Here is a 25,104-nt window from a genome sequence, read left to right as displayed (position 1 = left end):
TGGAGTTAGGTCATATTCTATAAAGACCATGCAGTGAGCTGCCTGTTCTGGCCTGCTTCGAGTCTCAAACAGAGAGATGGTTGGCACAGCTCTAACTTTGTTAGGGATATTGACAGAAACTACTTGGCAGTCGACGCAAAATGGAAGTCACTAGGGAGCTCCCAAAGACGAGAAACCCTGAGTCGTGCTTGATTTACGTGCTTGATTTACGTCTCCAAATTCTTTACAGTGAATTACAATGAGTGCAATGATGTTAGCTGAGTAGATTTTGACAGGCATTACCCACCACTTCCATTGTAGTAGACTCTTAATCATCACGACTCCTCTGCAATGTTTCAGTTGGAACACAACTGCCTCCAAATGGGTGTGTGTGGTTAGAGTTACAGGATATTAAATGTGATCTTTCTTTTCATTACAGAGTTTCAGCTGAGAACAATAGGACGAGACCACCTACGTAGGATGGGCTAAGCATTGTGAGACAGGTGCTGCAGTCCTTTACTCATCACAGTGGGACAAGCCTGAGGATTTGTTAGAGATTGGGAAGTGGGAGCTTTTTAGAAAAAGACTTGATGTGCTGTGGCATTTCTCCCTCCCTTCCCACTGGGAAGTGGGAAAGAAGTAGGAAGTCATTCTCCAGTGTAATGCTCCCCCAACTGAGCTATTTCAGCTGCCAATGTAGGAAGTCACTCTCATATTAAGCCACATGAGCATGGGTTTCAGGTCTCAGAGAGCTTCATAGGTATACTTTGGAGTTTGAAAAACAGAATCTAGAACTGCCCCAAACCTGATACTGTCAAAATGTGAGATGCTGGCTGGCTGGCCAGAGGAGCAATTGGTGGCAGATTGAAGAAGGCTGCCTTGAAAGGCTTCCACTTGAAAAGTGTGGAAGGGCAAAAATTCATATCTTCTTCCCATGTGTTAGATATGGATCCATCAGAAGGGAGGAGGTCTCAGGTTACCTGGAGGGATAAAGTGATGCCACCAGAGGGGATGACAGGGTGTCACTGAGGGCCAGAGGTTGTCCTAGGAACATGCTACATTAGGGAACTGCAGTAGGAGGACCCCAGGAAAGACACCTCAGAGGAACCCAAGAACAAGCCCTGGAGAGGAGGGACTGGCATTGGTCCACTGCCCCATCCCCAGAGGGCACCAATGTAAATAACAACTGTAGCAGTCAAAGGAGCCATTTTCTGCCCCTCACCCTCTTTGCCTTTCGAGCCCTAATACTGGAGAAGCCAGCGCAACAGAGCAGAAGAGAAAGAGTGGAAGACTGAGAAAATAGTGAGTGATCCAACCCCGACCCCCTTCCCCACTGCTAGTCTCCCGCCTGATATGGGTCCAAGCTGCAGGAGGGGATGAAAGATTGAAGTTTGCTATTCAACCAGTCTGGGCTTAATGCCTGGAAATTTAGACAATGTATTAACCTGAGCATGACAGAAAAAGCTCAGGGAGCTTTCCAAAGTTTCATCCAGGGTCAGGAAAGGATGAGTCAACAGAGAAGTTCAAAGGGACAATAGTGAGAAAAAGTTGAGCTTGTTTAATAAGCTGATCATATGACACCCTTTGGAATAGAAATGCATCCAAAAGGTGTATCAGGATAGCCCACAAAACGTATCCTCAAATATAGGCAATATTATTCAGCTGCCTCAATATCTTAGAACAAAGGCAGAGTTCGAGCAAATAAAAATATTGCTTATATGTGACTTCATATTCCATTGTTATTACAAGGATTGAGAGACTTTAGACAATGCTGAGAAATCCTAAGCAAGTTCAGCCTGTAAACAGACTTGACAAGCCCATCATTACTGTTGTTTTATTTCTTAATTTCAGGAGGCACTGATGTCTTAGAGGACTTAACTTCTATCTGCTGTCTCCTGAAGATACTCAAGGATCCTCAGAAGCCACATTTTTCCTTTCCACCCAGAAATTATTTTCCTAAGCATTCTGCTCCTCCTCTGACCTGGAAGCGTCTGCCATCTTCTTCCAGTCATGTTCAAGCTTCAGATCCTACCCTATTGAAGCTCTGTTCTGTTTTGCTCTCTACCTGCAACATACTGGTCTTAGGAGCAGGTAAGTACCAAGAACTCTACAAAGTCACAGGACACAATGGACAATAAGTTAACTTTTTTACTTATGATGAACATCTCATTTCTGCTCCATACTCTTTATTTCATTTTTGACTGGCTTTCCATCCTATTTTGATCCTCAAATAGCTCTTTTGCAACTCAGAGTCTTCCAAACACCTCTCTAGAAAGTGTCTGTGCTTTGGAGTCCAAATATTCTATGTTGCAAATGGACTTAAGCTTTTTTGTTCATCTAAGACTTTCAGGATCATTGTCTTGGCCAAAAAGTTTAGGTGTCCAGGAGATGGTAAGCTACCCCCATAAACTTGCTATCTGGTTGTTATGAAAGCAAGTCTCAGCCAGGGCTCGGTGGCTCATGCCTGTAATCCCGGCACTTTGAGAGGCCAAGGCAGGCAAGTCACTTACGCCCAGGAGTTCAAGACCAGCCTAGGCAACATGGCAAAACCTCACTGCTACAAAAAAAAAAAAGCAAAAATTAGCCAGGTGTGGTGGCACATGCCTGTAGTCTCAGCTACTCAGGAGGCTGAGGTGGGAGGATAAATTGAGCCCAGGAGGTAGAGGCTGCAGTGAGCTGATTGCTCCACTGCACTCCAGCCTGGGCAACAGCGCGAGACCCTATCTCAAAAAAAATTTTTCTAATTAAAAAATAAAGTAAGTCTCATGCCACATGTATCTATCTGCCACAGATATCAATAAAACAAATTTTTATTAGTGAGTAGGCATAAAACCAATCATACAACCTCTTTTGTTTTTTAGGTGCTCTGACCCCACCTTTCATGCCTGAAGCAGATACCACAATATTCCAGAGGCAGGATTCTGTCACCCTTATTGTCCAAAGAAAGCACCAGAATCATCCCACGCCATGGCTCAACTCAAAACCACTTAGGGACTAAGCCTCAAGTGCTACCCCTAAAAGGACAGGCTATAGGACTTGCTGGGGTGGTGACTGTCTCTAAAATATTCTGGCCAATCCATACCTCTGGAAAATCTTTAATTTCAATAAAATGAGCCTATATCTAACATCTGTTATCCAGATTAACAAGACATAAATTTTATCCATGAAAATGCTTTTCTGACAGTTGATATGTTAATTAATGAAGTTTCTGATGTTGATTGAGATGTAGACAACTGAAATGAGGTAGCAGCTGCCTTTGGAGTATGGCCTGCTGATCACCCATGGAGTGTGAACTGTTGATTAAGGCAAACTGACAGCCTCTAGAGAATAGCTCAGACTAAACCACACACGCTCACACACACACACACACACACACATACACATTCACACACACACACCTTCACATTCACACACACACACACACACACATCTCTACACTAAAGTAATTTAAAGTAAATTACAGACATCATAATAATATCACAACAATATACAGATAGGAACAAACATCTGCCCGAAGTAACTATTCTGTGTTGCTATAATTGACATTCACAACATTAATGAGAAAACTGATTTAAATACTGTAAAAATCATAAAATGTATTGATTTTATTCTTACAAAACTCGACTACCTTTTCATTTTTTAATTCAAGAAACAAAAAAGCACAAATTAAGTTAAATTCAACTACATCCTATATAGAACTAATGTCAACTTCTAACCTTTTTCTATGTGCTCATACACATAGACACACACTACATTTTACAAAATTGGAGAACCCTGAATATTATGCTATACACATTTGTCATTAAATATTTTTTCAAAAATTTGAATGTACAAGGCTACAGTAAACTATGATCTCACCACTGCACTCCAGCCTGGGCAACAAAGCAAGATCTTGTCACTAAAAAACAAACAAACAAAACTTGAATTCAGATATCTATGTATTATTGTATCTGATAACTACATCATAATTTGGTAAACTAGTTCCCTATAATTTGGTAAACTAGTGCCCTATGATTTTTGATTATTTTAGGTTGTTTTGATCTTCTACTATCACAAACACTTTGTAACACTCAGGAGGACACAGTGGCACACTTACATTGGGACTTTTAAGCAGAGTTTAGTGAAAGTACTATTTACAAAGTCAAGGGGAGGAGTTAGGAAAAGCAACCTCAGATGATGCACCATCCTGTGGCTGGAAATGCTGGGGAGCTGTTACCTCCCACAGGCCAAAATGTCTGGAAACTACAGAGAGCATGAGAGAGGGCTGCCAGACAGGAGCTGCAGCCCGCAGTAGGGGAATGCAGCCAAGCCACAATGACCTGGCAGGGAGGGAGCTGCAGGAATCAAACCACAGCCTTACTCCAGGCCCCTTGCCTGTGCCTCCCACCAGCCAAACCCAGCCAGAAGCCTGAGAACACGGAAGCCCATTGATGTGGCCCATATGGTCAGCCTTCCAGCATGGGGCAGGGTAAAGGATGGAGAGCGAGGCAGGAGGGGAAAATATGCCACAACCATCAGATATATTTCTCATCTTTATGCACAGAGTTCATCAAAACTTACGTTTAAAGAAAGATAAGTAGATGGTAAATAACTTCAATAATATTGGTGAGCACAGTGGGTGGTGGAAAGTGAGTTCTTTTCAGGACATGTTTAGAGGGCTCAGCTGCCTGATCTGGTGAATAAAGCTACAGCTGAATTCAGATCCAAGACGGAGCAAGCCAAGTCCCCGTGTGACTGGTGGTGAGGAAGTATTAACATTTGGCGGGGATTCTTGTGTTTCTGGATGGATCTATGGGGTGCAAGACTGTTTCAAGAGGCTTCTCATGATAATAGTTCCCGTTTTTCTAACCTTACTACCTGCCAGGCTCTGTGTTAAGCACCATACACCATTATCTTATTTAACACCAAAACACTCAATATGAATACTATTATCCTATTTTTCACAGGGGAGAAACTAAAGCTTGGAGAAGTTTGGCAATGTAGTCAAGACCACACACCTGCTAAGTGCTGGAGCCAGAATTTGGATGTAGATAGACCAGAACTCAAAGCCAGGCCACTTAACCACCCCCAATAGATGCTTCCACCATCAGCTGTCCCACTCCAAACTGCTTTATGAAGGAATAAACAGTGGAAGCCTTGTGAATTCAGATTAAACCACTACAGGGTGTGTGGTCAATAATTAAAGAAATAGTAAAACTCCCTGAGAGTGCTACCCAGGTTACACTACAGTATTTTTTAAATTAGTAATAACAATAGTAGCATGCACTGGTCATTTCTTGGAGCCTTCGAGGCCATTGACTCACTATTCAGAAAACTGATGACATGCTAGGATCAAGCATTTATCCTGCTTTTCCTGTATGAATTGTATTTCAGGGAAACCAAACAGTTGATAAAGGTATACTGTTTGGCTTGTTTGTTTGTTTGTTTGTTTTGAGACAAAGTCTTGCTCTGTCACCCTGGCTGAAGTGCAGTGGAGCGATCTCAGCTCACTGCAACCTCCGCCTTCCGGGTTCAAGCAATTCTCGTACCTTAGCCTCCCAAGTAGCTGGGATTACAGACGCGCACCACCGAGCCCAGCTAATTTTTTGTATTTTTAGTAGAGATGGGGTTTCGCCATGTTGCCCAGGCTGGTCTCAAACTCCTGAGCTCAGGCAACCCACCTGCCTCAGCCTCCCAAAGTGCTAGGATTACAGGAATGAGCCACCGTGCCGGGCCAATAAAAGTATACTTTTGTTGTTGTTGTTTTTGTTTTTGTTTTGGGGACGGAGTCTCGCTCTGTCGCCCAGGCTGGAGTACAGTGGTGCGATCTCGGCTCACTGCAAGCTCCGCCTCCCGGGTTCACGCCATTCTCCTGCCTCAGCCTCCCGAGTAGCTGGGACTACAGGCGCCCGCCACCACGCCCAGCTAATTTTTTGTATTTTTAGTAGAGACGGGGGTTCACCCTGTTAGCCGGGATGGTCTCGATCTCCTGACCTCGTGATCCGCCCACCTCGGCCTCCCAAAGTGCTGGGACTACAGGCGTGAGCCACCGCGCCCGGCCAAAGGTATACTTTTTTATAGAATTCCAGATAATATGGGCAGAAGAAATGATAGAAATGACACTTAGCAATCCCTAATGGAATAATCATTAGGACTAATCCTCTTCTTCTTTTACACATTTTGGGGTCCCTTCTTCCCCTCTAGAACATTAAGCAATCATTGGTGAACACTAAAATCATTGAATAACGGGTGGCAGGTGGTTAAACTTACGTAGAATGAATCAGGCTGACAGCTATCGAACCCACTGCTCATCTCGGTATAACGCAAAAATTGGGGCCGGGCACGGTGGCTCATGCCTGTAATCCCATCACTTTGGGAGGCCAAGGCGGGTGGATCATGAGGTCAGGAGTTCGAGACCAGCCTGACCAACATGGCGAAACCCTGTCTCTACTAAAAATACAAAAATTAGCCGGGCATGGTGGCGCATGCCTGTAATCCTAGCTACTGAGGAGGCTGAGGCAGGATAATTGCTTGAACCCGGGAGGCAGAGGTTGCAGTGAGCCGAGACTGCGTCACTACACTCCAGCCTGGGTGACACAGCGAGACTCCATCTCAAAAAAAAAAAAAAAAAGAAGAATTGGAAAATCAGGACACTGTGTATGTTGATGCGAGGCCTAGGAGCTATACAGCAAAATCTGTGAATTATCCTTGCCAAAGTAACTGCTGACTCTGGATCCAACCAGGCCTCCAGACACAACTACCAGTCTATAGAAAATATAGGAGAGAGAGGAATAGAAAAACAAGTTAAACACCATAGGAAGCAAGTAGCCAAATTCAGAATGTAGAAAATTCTGCAGTAGAAATGACCACATTTCTTTCACAAATAAATGGCATGACAAGGGAGATGAAAGGAAAACTTGTAGATTCACAGACTTACGAGAGGAACTGCTTAGCGTGTATGGGGTTTCGTTTTGGGGTGATGCAAGGGTTTTGGAACTAGATAGAGGTGGGAGATGCACAACATTGTGAATATATCAAATGCCACTGAATCGCTCACTTTCAAATGATTGGTTTTATGTTATATGAATTTCATCTCAATATAAAGGAGAAGATATATCAGTCAAACATAATGGGTGGAGTTTGTTTGCCCTGCCTAAATGGAAGAAGGAAAAAAGAATGGCTGTAGAGTCTGGCAAATTAGAACCACAGGCTATCTCTGCTGCAAATTAGAACCACCAACTCCAATGATTTTAAGTTGGGAAGAGATATTAAGGGTTTAAATGAGAATTTAATTCCTTTCTCAGGCTTAATACTTCCCAAAAATTATCTCCTAAAAAAATCATCCAGCCTGTTTGTACCCCTCAGGGAGGGGGAGATCATTACCTCTCAGAAAGCATCCTTTTCACCACAGAACAACCCTGCCTCTCTAGAACTTTTGCTCACTGGTCTTAATTCGGCTCTACTGGCTTACATTGATTGTTTACTAATCTTTCAACTTAAAGCATTTTGAAGCTATTGCCATATGAAAATTCTCCTTTCCGAGGTGACCATCTTTTTTTTTTTTTTTTCATTGAGAAAGGGTCTTGTTCTGTCACACAGGCTGGAGGGCAGTGGCACCGTCAGGCTCCACTGCAGCCTCAACCTCCTAGACTCAAACAATCCTCCTTCCTCAGCCTCCCATGTAGCTGGGACTACAGGTGCACGCCACCACACCTAGCTAATTTTTTAAAATTCTTGTAGAGATAGTTCTTGCCATGTTGCTTAAGCTGGTCCCAAGCTCCTGTGCTCAAGCAGTTCTCCCACCCTCACCTCCCAGAGTGCTGGGATTATAGGCATGAACCACCACACCTGGCCAAGCTCATCCATCTTGAAGCAGAACTCAACACTTCATCCCGGCCTTCAGCAACAAATACCTTCCACCAAGCAAAAGAAAGGATGTAAATTGGCCAAAGATTTTACTGATGTGGTGGAAGGAAGATTCACAGCCCACGAATCCCCACCCAGTCCATCCCTTCTCCTCCACATCTTTCCCTTTGGCTGTTCTCTATTTGGTGTCTAGACTTCTCCCCAAATCCCAGAAAGCCAGAGACAATTATTCCAAGAATGACTTTGCTTTCCATAAACAAAAGAGTGTTCAACCATGATGACTCAACGGGAAAGTTACCAATTACAAGTAACTTTTTCTTTTATAATTTTCTCTGTCACAAAAGCTAGTATCTCCAATTCCTTAGACTGCTATATAAACATAATTTCCATTTCTCTTACTTTCTTAGACAAACATTTCAATTTACTCCCGGTAGTTATATTTATCTTCAGGTGTGGGGCCCAGAATCAAATGTAAAATCATGGTCTGAATTGAAAAAAGTAGAATAGGGCCCTCACCTCTATCATTCTAATAATTTTATCTTCATTGTTGTGGTCTAGGACCCCAAGAACTTTTATAGGGATCACTTTTCAGTAGTTATTTATATTGAGGCTCCTCGCAACAGAATTCTCTTATTCATGTTTCTAACTCATATCTTCCCCTGTTCTATACTTATGACATTGTATAATGGCTGAGATCTACAAGTTTTCTCTATTAAATATAATTTTAACAAATTAATCCATCATTTCAGTCTGTCAACGTTCTATGCACCCAGTTCTATTACCCAGCCTCTACCCACTCCTAGCATCGCATCTGAAAATTTAAGGTCCATGCTGTCTAGAAATTGCTAAAGATGGCAGAACTAAGCAAAGAGCACTATAATCTGCCCTAGAAATCTTTCTCCAAGTTAACTTTTCTCCATTAATCAACATTCTTGATGAATTCTCACATCGGCACATTACTTTCTAAATGTTCCCAAGTAGGATCATGGAGTGTTCCATTTTTCTAAGGATCAACATCATGTTCTTATTCCATAAATTTTTTTTTTTTTTTGAGACGGAGTCTTGCTCTGTTGCTCAGGCTGGAATTCAATGGCGCAATCTCGGCTCACTGCAACCTCTGCCTCCCAGGTTCAAGTAATTCTCCTGTCTCAGCCTGCTGAGTACCTGGGATTACAGGCACACACCACCATGCCTGGCTAACTTTTCTATTTTTAGTAGAGACAGGTTTTCACCATGATGTTGGCCAGGCTGGTCTTGAACTCCTGACCTCAGGAGATCCACCTGCCTCGGCCTCCACCACGCCTGGCCTTATTCTATAATTTCTGTAACCCACCCTTTTCCTGTCCTGAAACTTAGAGGCAGGGTGTGCAGATGCTATATACTTAAGAGTGCCCACATATTAGGAGGGACCATATGCATAGCAGATATCATAGATTGGAGGATTGAATATTATAAGACTCTTCCGGCAGGTGGCCATGAAGTATCCTATTCCTTAAAATCTGTATATTATGGTAATTTCCCAACAGATGGAAGAAAAGCATCTTGATGAAGGGGTGCCTTTTTCTAATTCACATAAAGACTTCACTCTGCTGAAAATCATGTTGACTCAGCTCCAATCTGCTGGCCAGCACCAATTTTCTACAATTTCTCATAGATTATTGACAACAGCTTCATATAGTTCTAGCTCCTGTAATCTCTGGAAGATAATTCATCTGGGCCTGGTTCTCGCTATTTTCTGAACTTTATTTGGCTGCAGTTTCCTTTTCACATACTCTTTGTTCTGCGCTTTTCAGTTTGAAGACCATATCCTTGAGAGAGAGGACAGGAGAACAGATTGGAATCATTCTGTCTCCTTTGTCAGTAGCCTCTGGGTCCAGCTGTGGACTTATCATTCTCTTCTTCTTTTACACACTTTGGGGTACCTTCTTCCCAACTTTCCTCTTCCCACTGTTTTAGTCTGTTCTCACACTGCTAATAATGGCATACTCGAGACTGGGTAATTTATAAACAAAAGAGGTTTAATGGACTCACAGTTCCACATGGCTGGGGAGGCCTCACAATCATGGCAGAAGGTGAAGGGGAAGCGGGACACATCTTACATGGCAGCAGACAAGAGTGCAGAACTCTCATTTATGAAACCATCAGATCGCATGAGACTTATTCACTATCACGAGAACAGCACAGGAAAGACCCACCCCCAAGATTCAGTTACCTCCCTCCGGGTCCCTCCCATGACACGTGGAAATAATTGGAGCTATAATTCAAGATGAGATTTCGGTGGGGACACAGCCAAACCATATCACCCACCCTCCTCGTAAGTGTGGTCCACTAATCTCTGCCCATTGTCCAGGGCTTCCTCTCTGATCCCAGTGCACTGAAAACTGCCATTGATTTAGCTTCTAATCTCACACCTGCTTCATTGACATTCATCCTCACCAACTTCATGTGATTATCAAGCTGTCTCTCCTCTTTGGAATCAAAGGCCTCTATTTTAATTTCCCCACAACACCTAAGTTTAAATTTCTTCTGAGTTGGTTTCATGTTCTGAAGAACCTGCCATTCAGTCTATATGAGAACTGCTGCCCAGCTGGCCTGCAACTTCCCTGGTAATGGTGCCTTTCCCTGTCATCATGAAAGCATCCCTGAGGCAAATCTGTCACTACACCTGGTAGGCAATGTGGGATGAGAAACCCACAGTTCCTTTCTTCACACTTTTAAAATTCTACTTGATTTTTCTCCACAGAGACAATAAAGCATTTCTGCCATAAGGTGATCAATGTCATTTCTTTCTCTTTTTTTAACTTGCCTTCCATTTGTCACTTCCTTGATGTTACAGCTTGTCACTTCCACAGTTTGTTTGACTTGCCCAATCTCACACTGAAATGTGATCCCCATTGTTGGAGGTGGGGCCTGGCGGGAGGTGTTTCTGTCATGGGGACAGATCCCTCATAAATGGCTTATTGCTGTCCTTGTGGTAATGAGTGAACTCCTGCTCTATTTGTTCCTGGAGGAACTGATTGTTAAAAAGGGCCTGGCACCTCTCTCCTTTCCTTTGGCTTCCTGGTCTCACCATGTGGCAGACTTCCCTTTGCCTTCCTCCATGAGTGGAAGCAGCTTGAGGCCCACACCAGATGTAGATGCCGGTGCCATGCTTCTTGTAGAACCTGTAGAACCAGGGGCTAAATAAACCTCTTTTTCCTTTATAAATTATCCAGCCCCAGGTATCCTTTTGTAAGAAAACAAAAGGACTAAGACACTTGGAGAAATGTTTTCTCTTCAAGCTCCCTCTTTCTAGTTTTGCCGTTCATATTTCCCTTGTGCTCCCTCTATCAGGAATGTCATTGTTTATCACTAACTTAATCTGGGGCTGATGGTCAATGTTGTAGCACCTCCTCCAACCATTAGAGTTGCCAAATTATTAAGGATGGAAGACCTCAACAGCAGGATTTTTATCCTAACAAATTAACTCTTATTCACTCATCCATGAATTCATACATTTGTTACACAATATGTATTGAGGATCTACTCTATGGCAAACTCTGAGATGAATAAACTCACCATCTCCATCACCGGAAACCTAAAGGCAGATCTCAAATATAACTGGAGCACTGTGTGACTCCATTTTGTGCATGGAACTATATTAAAATATAGCTTGATAAAAATAAAATAAATTAAAAAGCAATTTAAACCATTCTTTGTGGAAGGTAGAGGATCACATTTTTAGTGCCCAGCAAAACACCTTTCCATTCCCTTTGCATAACTCTCTCACTATCAGTCTCTCCCAGCATCTGTCAAAACACTCCTGGGCACTTTGGGTCACCATGACAAAGTGACCTGTCATGGAAGGACCTCCTCACTCCCACCTCAGCCATCAGCATGCAGAAATCCTAAATAAAAATGCACAAACTCCTCAAAATAAAGTTTTTAAATACATAGATGAACTAGAAAGCAAGAAAAGAAATTCACAGATACCAACAATGAAAGAAGGATGCCCAGCTCAACTGGAGGGGCAAAAATGAAAGCCAAATGGCTCATAGAAGAATAGTAACTAGACCTGGACCCTAGTGGTTGGGAGGCTCAGGGACACATGGCAAAGCCTCACATTCTTGCAAAAAAGGAAGATAGAATGGAGCCCCCACACCATGCCATGAGCTGTGAAGGGTTGCCTGAGATACCCCATTGGGGCATGAAAATGCCACATGCTGACCTGGAAAAAGGAAAGGAGACATAAGCACCATGGTGTTGAGCTGTTTTGCTCTCTGGTGTATCCCCACATCCTAATACAATGCCTGGAACATAGTAGCTTATCAGTAAATAGTTTCCAAATAAATGAATGAATGAGGAATGGAGAAAGCCATACAAAAAAAAAATAAAAAGGAAAAAAGACTAATGTGACATAATCTTTGATGTATTTACACAAAATTATATGTGTGTATATTATAAGGAATTATATTAATTTTAACTAGTGGAGATATATATACCTATGTATATATTATATATGTTTATGTGTGGATGTGTTTGTGTGTGTAAACTCGTACATGCAAAGAAAATTGCTGGAAGAAAACAAAATTTTGGGGAATAGAACTAGGGATCACAGGTAACAGGGAGAGTTTCTTTTTATTGTTTACCCCTTTGTGCCATTTGATATTTTTCATGCATATGTATAGCTTTTCACACACATGCAAAAAAGTTTTAGAATAATTAGATATCTACTTAGTTACATAAAGAAAAAAATGTTTTGTCTATGTCACTCCAATTTTGTGATGATTTTAAATGGGGCAGAATATAATAAAAGTGCTCTCTAAACTGTAAGTTCTACGCAAATATGAATTGTTAGCACATAATTCCTTCTGTTTAAATACCAGGTGTGGTTTCTGTCTCTGACTGGACCCTGATTGATATATGTTGGCACTTACCATAATAAGGAGCTGTAAACTTCCTTTTTGGGTGAAATTCTATTGGCAGTTCAAAGGGCCAAGTAAGGTGAATGAAGGCTGTCCCATGTTTCGTGCAGGATGGATTTCCTCTTAGACTGAGAAGTAACAGATCTGGACAACCTCCACAGTCTTGGATAACCTTTTTTTTTTTTTTGTAACTGAAACATAATGATTCGCTAAGTCAGGGGTCAGAAATGGTTTGAAACACAAGAGAAAATCTCCCTCAGAGTAGCTCCTCTAGCTCCTCTCAAAAATTCATGAGTTGCTGTTGGATGGATTCTTTTATTGTGATTTCAGCTTTCCCTGTCTAAGTTACTGCTTCTCCTGCTAGATTTACTTAGAGATGGGACTGTCTGTTCTGGAACCTTCTTCCCAGTCAAAAGCAGAAATGCAATAGAAGTTTCTGCTATGAGAACACAGGCTACTAGACATATTTTTTGGCCTTGCAATTTTTTGGATAAATATTTACTAAGCAGCCACAAAGTGACTGGCACCATTAAGTCTGCATGTCAGAAACTTTCAAGTAATAGTTTCTGCTTTGCGCCAGGAAAAGCAAATACCTTGTGTTTTATCTCTTTTGTGATGAGAAGAGCAGACATCCTGATGGAGACAGCTCTTAGTGGAGCCATCACTCACTGTCATCTCAGCCCATTTTATCCCTGTGGTCATAGGACTCCACCGCCAGGGATCCAGGCCCCTACGTGAACATGCCACTAGCCTGGTGACTGTGCGCTGGCATTGGCTCGAGACTTTGGTGTTGGCTTGGGCCTGAGCCAGCCCAGCATATATTTTCTTTGTAGATTAAACCTGAACTAAAAATCAGACCACAGGCAAAGTATGGCCCATAGTGGGAAGGAAACCTCTCCCCACTCCTGCCCAGAACACTGCCAGGCAGTGCAGGGACAACACAGGATGACTTCAAGAGTTGGCAGCTTCAGCAGCCCTAGGAGACAGACCCCTTGCCATGAACATCAGCATCCCACCATGAGTGCTCACAGCAGCGGCAGAGTTGAGGCACTACTTCATGAAGTCTCATAGGCAAAGGGATCAAGAGACTCCTCTGAAGGCAGGAGAGAAACTCACGGCAGAGGATTAGAGGTGGCCAAAAGTGCTGACAGTTCAATGGAAGAACTCACATGAGATGTGCCCTGGAGGCTAGTTGACTCAGGAGAGGTTCAATTAAACACTAGCTGAAGGCCAAGGTGTCAGATCTTACAGGACACAAAACGCGACTGGGTTTTTTTTCTTTGGTGAACATGTGCTAAATCCCAAAGATGGAGTGGGAACTCTAAGCTTAAAGAGAAGACTGTAGTTCACCACTCTTAATCAATATAGTACTAGAAGTCCTAACCAGAGCAATTAAACAAGAGAAAGAATAAAGAGCATCCAAACTGGAAAAGAGAAAGTCAAATTGTCCCAGTGTGCAGACAACATTTGTATAGAAAAACCTAGACTCCAGAACTCTTAGAACTGATAAATGAGGCCGGGAGTGGTGGCTCACGCCTGTAATCCAACACTTTGGGAGGCTGAAGTGGGTAGATCACTTGAGGTCAGGAGTTGGAGACCAGCCTGGCCAACATGGCAAAACCCTGTCTCTACTAAAAATACAAAAAATTAGCCAGGCATGGTGGCATGAGCCTGTAGTCCCAGCTACTCAGGAGGCTGAGGCATGAGAATCGCTTGAACCTGGAAGGTGGAGGTTGCAGTGAGCCAAGATTGAGCCACTGCACTCCAACTCCAGCCTAGGTAATAGAGCAAGACTCTGTTTCAAAAAAAAAAAAAAAAAAAGAACTGATAAATGAATTCAGTAAAGTTGCAGGATACAAAATCAGCATGCATAAATCAGTAGCAATTCTGTATACCAGTAACAAACTAGCTAAAAAAGAAATCAAGAAAGCAATCCCATTTACAATAGCTACAAAACAAATATCTAAGAATAAACTTAACCAAGCAGGTGAAAGATCTCTACTTAACTGTAAAACGCTGATGAAAAAATTGAAGACACACACAAAAAATGGAAAGACATTCCATATTGATGGATCAGAAGAATTAATGTTGTCAAAATGACCACATTACCCAAAGTGATCTACAGATTCAATGTGATCCCTATTAAAATACCAATGACATTCTTCACAGATATAGGAAAAACTGTCCTAAAATTTGTATGAAACTACAAAAGACCCCACAAAGCCAAAGCAATCCTGAACAAAAATAAAGCTAGAGGTATCATGCTATCTGACTTCAAAATATACTACAAAGCTATAATAATCAAAACAGAATGGTAGTGGCATAAAAAGACACATAAACAAATGGGACAGAATACAGAAGACAGAAATAAATCCCCTTATGCCAAGTGCACTGTAGCAAGCAAGGAAGATGCAAAACAGAATCTCAACTCTCTATTCCTGCCTCACCTTCTTTGCCCTCTCCATTATTCCAGCTCTAGACATTTACTTAATCTCCTGCAGAAAAACAAATAATGGGATCTCCATCAGAGTCAAACGCATAATCAACCCAGGGAATGCAAGCAATGCATAGGCACCTGACAGGCATCAAATGGATCAATAAGCAGAGAGGATAACTGAACAGCTGGCAACTCTTCAGTCCAAGATAAGCATGAAGCTGATTCTCCAGGTTCATTGCCAAAAGCACCTTAAAGAACAGTGAGAGAACTCCTTGCAAGGCAGAAAGAAAGTGGCCCTGCCCTACCCATAGGTCACTCCCCCTTCAAGCCCTGGTGTGTTCTCTTCAGCATTTACATGCTTGTAGAAGAGCCAGGTCAACCTAGATTCAACTAAAATAGTGTTTAAAAACAGTCAGTGCTTGGTCCAGAATATGCTGAGAAAAAAGCCAAGATCTCATCTCAGCCCAAACTACCCCTGCCTGCCATGAGAGTGTGCACAGAGGCACAGGAAAATCAGTCCTACTGGGAAGCCTTAGTAATTACCACTGGAACCCACCGGCTCCCACAAGCCTGGGAGAAGATGGCTTAATTAAGTGTAATCTCTGACAGTTCTGATTGGGAAATTGAGGACACAGTAACTGGGTGCCTTTTAGGCAACGATCTGTTCCTTTTGTTAAGACACAGCAAGGGTCTCTTCTTTTGCCTACAACAAACAGGAGAGCTGTAATTATGCCATGTCAAACTGCAGCTGGGTGTGCTATTTTGGATCTCATATTTTCCTGGCAAGTTTTACAACCAAAAAGATAAAGTGCCTCCCCACTTGAATGGAGGCTATATTTAAGGTACTTGAAGCACTGTAACACTCTACAGGCCTAACTCCACTTCTCATGGTAAAGAGAGGGTAGAAGCCAAAATCTGGCGGTTTATACTGTATGTGTATGCAGAAACCTTGTGTATTAGCTTCCTAGGGCTGCTGTAGCAAACTGTCACAAACACGGTGAGTAAAACACAGAAACTTATTGTCTTACAGTAATGGAGGCTAGAAGTCTGAGATCAAGGTGTCAGTGTGGTTGATTCCTTCTGAAGGCCGTGAGGGAGAACCTGTTCTGTGCCTATCTCCTAGCTCCTGGTTTCTTTCCGGCAATGCGGTGTTCCTTGGTTTGCAGATGTATCATTGCAAACTCTGCCTTTATCTTCACATGGCTCTCCCTGTGGGCATGCCTATCTCTATGTCCAAATATCCCCTTTTTATAAGGACACAGTTATGTTGGATTAAGGCTCACCCTAATGATTTCATTTTAACTTGACCATCTGCAAAGACCTTACTTCCAAATATGGTCCACATTCACAGGTACTGAGAAGTAGGGCTTCAACATCTTTTGTGGGGACATAATTCAACCCATGACACCTTGGTTCTAATGAAATGTTACATAGATGCTCCCTGCTGGAAAAAAGAGAACAGTATAGACAGGGGTAGAGCTTCTCTGGTTGACATGAGGGTATGGAATGGATGTTCTCAAGCCTCTCCCCGTCCATCCTTTAGGTACCACCTTCCTCCTGCAGTCTCTGAGGTCTCTGCAGAGTGTGGTTCAACTTTCCCTGGTTTTAGAGCAACTAAACAGAGACAGAGAACCTGGATTTATTTATCCTCCTTTTTTTAAATAAGCATGGGTCAAAGATTTATTTAACTCATTAAGAGAGCCAGTAAGAGGTTATAACCAGGTCAAAGGATCATTCCAAGAACACACATATCTAAGTAATCTGGAATGCTGAAATGAGTCTACAAATAAATGTAAAACTAGTCAATATCCACAGTGCAACAACCAACTGCATCTCCACTGGACAAAATTCATTTGCATTTCTATGGGTAAGAATCATGTGTATTACTCTCAGTGTTCTACAAATTGCAGAGTTACTAAATAAAACTCCAAGGTAATGCAGATAACCAGGAAGGGTGCCCTAGATAAGACACCCAGTAGTCTTTTTTGCCCACTTCAAAGTCTTTCACAATTTTTCCTAGCAGAATATATGCCTCCCAGGTGCTAAGACTACCGCAGATACCATCAATTACTTAAGGCCTTTATGTCCCTAGGGGATGTGGTGGTCTGCTGGCTGGGGAAGGGTCAACCTCTTTCAAGTTTCAAGAACTATTAGGATGACACCTCTACCCCACCCAACCTATGTTGCTCCCAAGACCCTAATATCAGGGAAACAGAAATTCCTCTGTGGTTACACGGATTCCTCGGCTCCTCCTGGGAGACCAGGATTTCTGGAATTCAGCACCAATCTTTTCTCTCCCACCCTTTGCCCCTGCTGCCAAGCTCCTTCCCTTACACACCTTCTCTCCTCCAGTATACACTTCAGCGATCAGTCCAGTCCTGAACAGGTATCCCCCTGAGGCCATCTCCCTAACTGGAAGTCCATCAGCCTCAAGAGCAACCTTTCTTTTTTTTTTTTTTTTTTTTTTTTTGTCCTCTCTGTTGTGCCTCCTTACGACTTTTAGCCTTCAAGCTGAAAGCTGAGACCCAGAGACCTGAATTTTTCTCTTAGTGGCTGTGTGACCAAAGCTTCAGTTTCTATCATCCTAAGCTCTAAGTGTAAATGTGAGCACAGCCAATGCTGCAGTCTTCCATCCAGATCCTTTCCAGGACCTAGGACTGAGGACCTAGGACTGGGGCACTCACTCCACTAACCCTGGAAACTGCCCTCTGCCAAAGGGGGCTACCTCATCCAAGGTTACCACCCCTCTCTGGGAGCAGCACACATGCAGTGACTGGTCCAGGTAGGGTAGAAAGTCCAGCCCTCTTGCCTCAACTTGGGACATCTCTGAATGGCCACTCCAGCTTCAGAGGTCCCCATGGCATCAGCTGAGGTGTCTGTTGCTACTACACACAGTTCAACTTCTCCTTCTGTCCAGTCCTGCCTCTTTCTCTCCTTCTCAGGTGTGTTCCCAAGGGCTCTATCCAATAAATGCATTCCTTACACACAAGCCTTAGAGTCTGAGTCTCTTTTCTTGGAAACATGATCCTGAAACAAAGAGATAATGCTAAGCATGTAATAAGGGCTCAAATATGCCACTAACAAGTTCTGTGAACTTCATTGAGTCACTTCTCTCTGGCCTCAGTTTTCTGAACTCTATAGTGAGGTTATCAGCCCAAAATAGTCACTAATATCCTTTTGAGCACCAACATTCTAACAGTTTCTAAATCTACACAGTAGAGAGCTGGGCATAGGCTTGGAAGACAGACACCAGCCACGTCACTGCCCAGGCTTCTGCAATACGTGATTCTATGCTGATACAGTTCTCAGAAAAAAGTGGAATGGTAGGGCGTGGGGGTGGTTTGTTTTCTGCTATGCTCCAATAGAGATTCCACATGGCAAGGTGGGAGGGGAACCTTCCCTGAGCATGGTAAGACAACCTGAGATTGTTTTCCTTCCACAGGCTGCCAGGCTCCTGAAACTGATATCCCTGGGAAAGGCTGGCATCTTATAGAGTTACATTCTCCCATAAGCCAGTGTCATCCTTAGCCAGGCCCTCCACATTGCAGATAAGAATTGGGATCTTGTCGATCAGCACCACGGCTGCAGACACACTGGGGAGGGAGTTTTAGTTGCTTTGGGGTCACTGCTTCTTGCTCAGCAGTGCCCAGAAGCAGAAGCACATGGTGTAGCTCTCCATCCCCTAACAAAGGTACAGTATGGTACCCAAAACTGACATTTCTCATTCCCTGTTTAAGATTAAGAGGGACTTCAGGAACCTTATAGTGCCCATAAACACTAATAGATCAGTGTTACACACACACACACACTCTCACACTCACACACTCAAGGAAATACAAAAAATTTAAGGTTACATACAGCTGCTGATTAGTTGTAAGAATCTGGGTAACACAAATGTTCCAAGGCTCAGCTTATTCTTGTTTTTTTTTTTTTTTTTACCTTTTTGAGACAGGGTCACGCCCTGTGCCCCAAGCAAGAGTGCAATGGTATGATCATAGTTCACTGCAACCTCGAACTCCTAGGCTCAAACAAAATCCTCCCGCCTAAGCCTCCCAAGCAGCTGGGACTACAGGCACACGCCATCACATCAGCTAATTTTTTTAATGTCTTTTTGAGACGGGGGTCTCAAACTCCTGTCCTCAAATAATCCTCCTGCCTCAGCCTCCCAAAGTGCTGGAATTATAGGCATGAGTCATGCCCAGCCTGGCTCAGCTTTGTAACCTGTAAAATGGGAATGTATTACAGTGTAAGTTTTACTATGTATTGCTAAGTATTACTATGTATTTTACTAAGTATTACTATGAGCTGCTCTAATAACCTATTAGAATAAACCCTAAAAATCTCAGTGGCTTAACACAATAGGAGTTCATTTGTCTCTCTCATAGGGTCCGAAACGGGTGGCAGCTGTCTTCCAACATGTGATTATAAAAGCAGCTTGCAGCTTCCAATATTCTGGCACCTGTCTGCACAAGATGGAGGAGGAGAAAAGAACGTAGAGAGTCAGATATGGGAGCACTGTTTAGCCCAGGCCTGGAAGTAACACACAATACTTTCACGCACACACCTATAGCTAAAACTTAATCGTGTTGCCATGCTTAGTGGTGAAAGAGTCTGGGAAATAGAGTTTAGCTGTGAGCCCACAATGGGAAACAAGTTTGGGAGAAGCTACCCAGTCCCTTCCAAGGGATGATAACCTTATAGGATTGTTGTTGACTTAACAAAGGCAATAAGTAGTTCAAGTGTACAGCGAATATTTAATAGATACTAATTGCTGCTGATATTATTACAAGGGCAACTCAACAGGACCCTGGGAACTGGCTGGGGATGCCATGAGCGAATATGGGTCCCAGAACAGACATGGGTCTCAAGCTTGGGAGGGCAGCTCTGTCTTACTTGGACCCACACAACACTCATAAAAGATTCTGGGTGGCCAACTCAATCTCACACGCCTGCTGACTCCCCTTGGGCAAGGAGGGAGTGGTTTCAGTTCCAAGTTAGGAAGAGGCAGGGAAATAGTAAGTGCTTCGACTGCAGTTCAAATTCTTTCCACCAGCCAGGCATGGTGGCCCATGTATGTAATCCCAGCACTTTGGGAGGCCTAGGTGGATGGAACACTTGAGGCCAGGAGTTCCAGACCAGCCTGGCCAACATGGTGAAACCTCATCTCTACTATAAATAGAAAAATGAGCCGGGCATGGTGGCACAAGCCTGTAGTCCCTGCTATTCGGGAAGCTGAGGCTGGAGAATTGCTTGAAGCCAGGAGGTGGAGGTTGCAGTGAGCCAAGACCACGCCTCTGCACTCCAGCCTGGGTGACAGAGTGACAGAGCGAGACTCTGTCTCAAAAAAAAAAAAAAAATTATCTCCACCTACCATGCTGTGGCAATTATTCTTCTGAAAATACCAGAAGGCTAACAAGACTTGCAAACAGAAAAATTAATTATCCTTCCAAAGATACCCAACCAGGCTACAAGAAGGATATATGTTCTTCCCACTAATTTGATGTTGGCCTCACTCCTTGAGAAATAATAGCCCTGGCCTTATTTTTCTAGAGGCATATTTTTCTCTTTACTTTGTTTTTTTTGAAGGGTCTCTATGTTAATCCCAAATACCCCTGCCTAAGACATTTGGGGCAAAAGCTTTATGATCAAATTTCTCCTCTCTCATCTCCAAGTTGCTCTCTTAATAGTAGGTCACAGAAAAAGGTTTGTATTAATGCCAAGACATGAAAAAGAAAACAAAAACAGTAATTATTTGTCACCCTCCAATTCTACATTCCCTGAACACATGTGCACGTGCACACAACACACATACACACCAGCAACAGCAGCAACCCTTGGCTAGATTTGACGTTTTGGCTTTGGGGCATTAAAAAAAGGGGGGAAATAGGAAAAGAGGGAAATGACAGAAAAGGAACGTGAAGTATAAAATAATTGGGGGGAAATGTTAGAGAAACTTCTTTGGATCTTTATGTGCTGCAAATTGTTGCCCCACTCCTCAATAACCTTAGTTCTATTAATCTAGGTTCCTTATAAGATAAGCTACTGTGTTAGTTTGCTAGGGCTGCCCTAACAAAATATCACACACTGGATGACTCAAGCAACAGAAGTTTAATTTCTCACAGTGCCAGAAGCTGGAAGTCAAAGACGAAGGTGCCAGCAGGGTTGGTTTCCTTTGAGGCCTCTCTCCTTGGCTTACAGATGGCTGCTTTCTCACTGTGTCCCCACATGGCCTTTTCTCTGTGTGCAATGCCCATGGTGTCTCTTCCTCTTATTATAGGGACACCAGCAATATCTGGTTAGGGCCCACTCTAATGGCTTCGTTTTAACTGAATCACTTCTTTAAAGGCCCTGTCTCCAAACACTGCAGTCATATTTTGAGGTTCCAGGGGTTAGGGCTTCAACATATGAACTGGGGGGAATATAATTCAGTCCATAACAGCAAGCTTGCAGCAAAAAATTTCTTCAAGTTGAAAATGCAGTAAAACAAGAAAAAAATGGTTTTGTAACAAAACATATAGATCATTTGGAAAATAATGGTTCACCAGCCATTCAAATCTTCCAAATGTTGGCTCATTTGATTAGACAATATTAAAAGAATCCCATTTGTCAATATTACCACTGATCTTACCAGAAAAGTCTTTAAGTATTTGAGTTGTCAAGATCATGATGGCAGAAACAAGTTTTCCAAAATTCTAGTTTTTGCTTGAAAACTTGTATTTTATCATTGGTAACAAATACTGTCAGTTGTTTTTCTTGAAATGACAGGCTCCTTTTGTTCATTTTCAGGAAAATATCTGCCAAATACCCTAGTCTGAGTAACCACAGTTTGCCTGACAGTCATTCTTTTAAATAAAAATGGTGTTTCATGGAAAAAAGCTCTCAACTCCAACACACAAGTGCTTTTTTCTTAAGGCAATTATTGTACTTTGGAATGCAGCAAAAGTACTTTGTGCATACTTCATCACCCAGAGTATCCTTTTAAAATGTGTACACAAGGGCCAAATTTAATAAAAGTAATAATTTTCTTACTGTCTTTTTTTTTTTTTTTTGAGACGGGGTCTCACTGTGTTGCCCAGGCTGGAGTGCAGTGATGCAATCTCAACTCACTGCAACCTCCGCCTCCAGAGTTCAAACGCTTCTCCCGCCTCAGACTCCCAAGTAGCTGGGACAACAAGTGCCCACCACCACTCCCAAGTAATTTTTGTATTTTTAGTAGAGACAGGGTTTCGCCATGTTAGCCAGGCTAGTCTCGAACTCCTGACATTGAGTGATCTGCCCACCTCAGCCTCCCAAAGTGCTGGGATTACAGGTGTGAGCCACCATGCCTGGCAATTTTTTATCACTTTTTAAGCGAAATTGGCAGGCTTATTTTTTCACTTCAACTGTGTGGCAGTGCTGTGGCAGTGATGACCAGCACAGTCGGACCCCATTGCCTGATTTCTGCTAAGGCCGCCAGCAGCGCTACATACCACTGGTTTCACACCCTCAGTGCAAATGTCAACCCAGTGAACAAGGCAAATGGCATCTTAGTGTTTGCTATAGACTGAATGTTGTGTTCCCCCCAGATTCAAACATCGAAAATCTAATAGGCCATGTAATGATATTAGCAGGTGGGGCTTTGAGGGGTGATTATATCATGAGTGTGGAGCCCTCCTAAATGAGATAAATGCCCTTAATAAAGAAGTCCCAAAGAGTTGCCTTCCTACTTCCACCATGGGAAGACACAGTGAGATGCCATCTATGGGCCAGAAACTGAGCCCTCACCACATACTGAATGTGCCAGCATCTTGATCTTGGACTCCCAACCTCTAAAACTATGAGAAATAAATTTCTGTTGTTTCAAAGCTACTTAATCAATGGTCTTTTATTATAGCAGCCCAACTGGACTAAGACAGTTTTTACTTTGAAGATCCCCTGAAAGAGTCATAGGAACTCCTAAAAGTCCAGGGACCACACTTTAAAAATAGCTGTTGGCCGGCATGGTGGCTCACGCCTGTAATCCCAGCACTTTGGGAGGCCGAGGTGGGCAGATCATCTGAGGTTAGGAGTTCGAAACCAGCCTGCCCAACATGGCGAAACCCCATCTCTACTAAAAATACAAAAAACTAGCCGGGCATGGTGGCGGGTGCCTGTAATCCCAGCTACTCGGGAGGCTGAGGCAGAATTGCTTGAACCCATGAGGCGGAGGTTGCAGCGGGCCGAGATCGCACTACTGCACTCCAGCCTGAGCAACAAGGGGAAAACTCCGCCTCAAAAAAAAAAAAAAAAAAAAAAAAAAAAATGCTGTCATAGATCAAGCTGAATTTCTCTTAAGTCTCCAGTAACCCCAGTTCTTCCAGCACCAATACTTCCTCACAGCCGTCAAGTAACCACAAATGCAAGATTGGCATAGATCCTTCATACATACGACTTAATACATACGACTTAATACATACGACTATATCCATAGAAAATACATAGGTTTTTTTTTTTCTCCATTTAGGTAAATATCATAGTGTACATGTTATTTTGCAATGTGCCATTTTCACATAACAATGTATTTTTTAAGATCTACTTAATTAGTTCCGAGCGCAGTGGCTCACGCCTGTAATCCCAGCACTTTGGGAGGCTGAGGCAGGTGGATCACAAGGTCAGGAGATCGAGATCATTCTGGCTAACACCGTGAAAAACCATCTGTACTAAATACACAAAAAATTAGCCAGGCGAGGTGGCGGGCCCCTGTAGTCCCAGCTACTCGGGAGGCTGAGGCAGGAGAACGGCATAAACCCGGGAGGCAGAGCTTGCAGTGAGCCGATATCGCACCACTGCACTCCAGCCTGGGTGACAGAGCGAGACTCCGTCTCAAAAAAAAAAAAAAAAAAAAAAAAAAAAAAAAAATCTACTCCATTAGGTTCAAACAGATCTTGTCCATTCTTTTAACTCTATAGTATTGCATGAAATGTATTAACTCCATTTTTTTTATCGGTTCTTGTACCACGGGAATTTATCTCTTTTTCTTTTGAAAATATTGGTCCTACTTTCTTGTTTACATTTTTAAGTATGCATTTTGAAATGTATTATGAAATGTTCCATACACCTAAAAAGGCTCTATATAACATGCACGCAACGTGAAGAATAACACAGGTATGAAGGCCCAAGGACAACGGTGTACTAACACCCCTGAGGGAGCCTCATATTTGGCAGGGACTAGTAGTGCAGACTGCCCAGGGTAATTTGGGTCTGGTTTTCCACTCATGAGTTTTGGCAGGGCTTCCAGTACCCCATGAAGACATGAAAAGGCATCATTCTTGAAGGCTAAGATGAAACTTGCTCTTTAACTCAGGAACAAGGCTCCCCTTTTCTGGAACTGAAAGATACACAAAGTTTCCTTGTTTCCCTAAAGTGGGGCTCAGGTGGAAATGGCAGGTCTTTTTCCACTGTCCACTCTCAGCACAAGAAAGCACAATGACTTTTTTTTAAAATGCCTTTCATATTTCTGAGGTCCCCGAGTTGTGCTGTGACAAACAAGTGATTGCCTTCTTTGATACTTATGTGAAGTTTCAGCATTTTTTTATTTTTTAAATCATCACCATGTAGCATGTGCTTTTGAATTTTTTTTAGATACTTAAAAAAAGGAGGGGCATTTTCAAGTTGGAGTTGAGGTTCAGAGGAATGAACATGGACTTTGCAGTGAGTCAGCGATAAATGCAACTTGCAGCTCTATCCCTCAGCAGTGGTATGATATTAAGCAGATCACTTACAGTCTTTATCAGTTTCTGTGTTTGTCAAGGGAACACATTCCTCAGGCAGTCGCTGTGAGCATCATATAAGACAATATGTGCAAAGTGCCAGGCACAATATCAGGGCACAATAAATAACAGCTTAGGGATGCTTATATGTCAGCCAGGTGAATCATATCAAAACTTTTTAATGGATTATTTTAATTATCAGACTTACAGA

General features: G+C 42.7%; 1 long non-coding RNA gene across 1 annotated transcript in view; it reads left to right on the top strand.

Annotated features, from left to right (window-relative positions):
* The window catches only part of LOC129524777 (uncharacterized), a 169,026-nt gene extending 167,674 nt beyond the window's left edge, over positions 1–1,352 (top strand). The window contains exon 3 of the long non-coding RNA XR_008668701.2: positions 419–1,352. This is a non-coding gene — a long non-coding RNA (uncharacterized lncRNA). The remainder of the gene's footprint in view (positions 1–418) is intronic.
* Positions 1,353–25,104: the final 23,752 nt, after the last annotated feature.

Source organism: Gorilla gorilla, chromosome 13 (assembly GCF_029281585.2).
Source record: "Gorilla gorilla gorilla isolate KB3781 chromosome 13, NHGRI_mGorGor1-v2.1_pri, whole genome shotgun sequence".
NCBI classification, from domain to species: Eukaryota; Metazoa; Chordata; class Mammalia; order Primates; family Hominidae; genus Gorilla; species Gorilla gorilla.
This window is presented reverse-complemented; position numbering and strand designations above follow the sequence as displayed.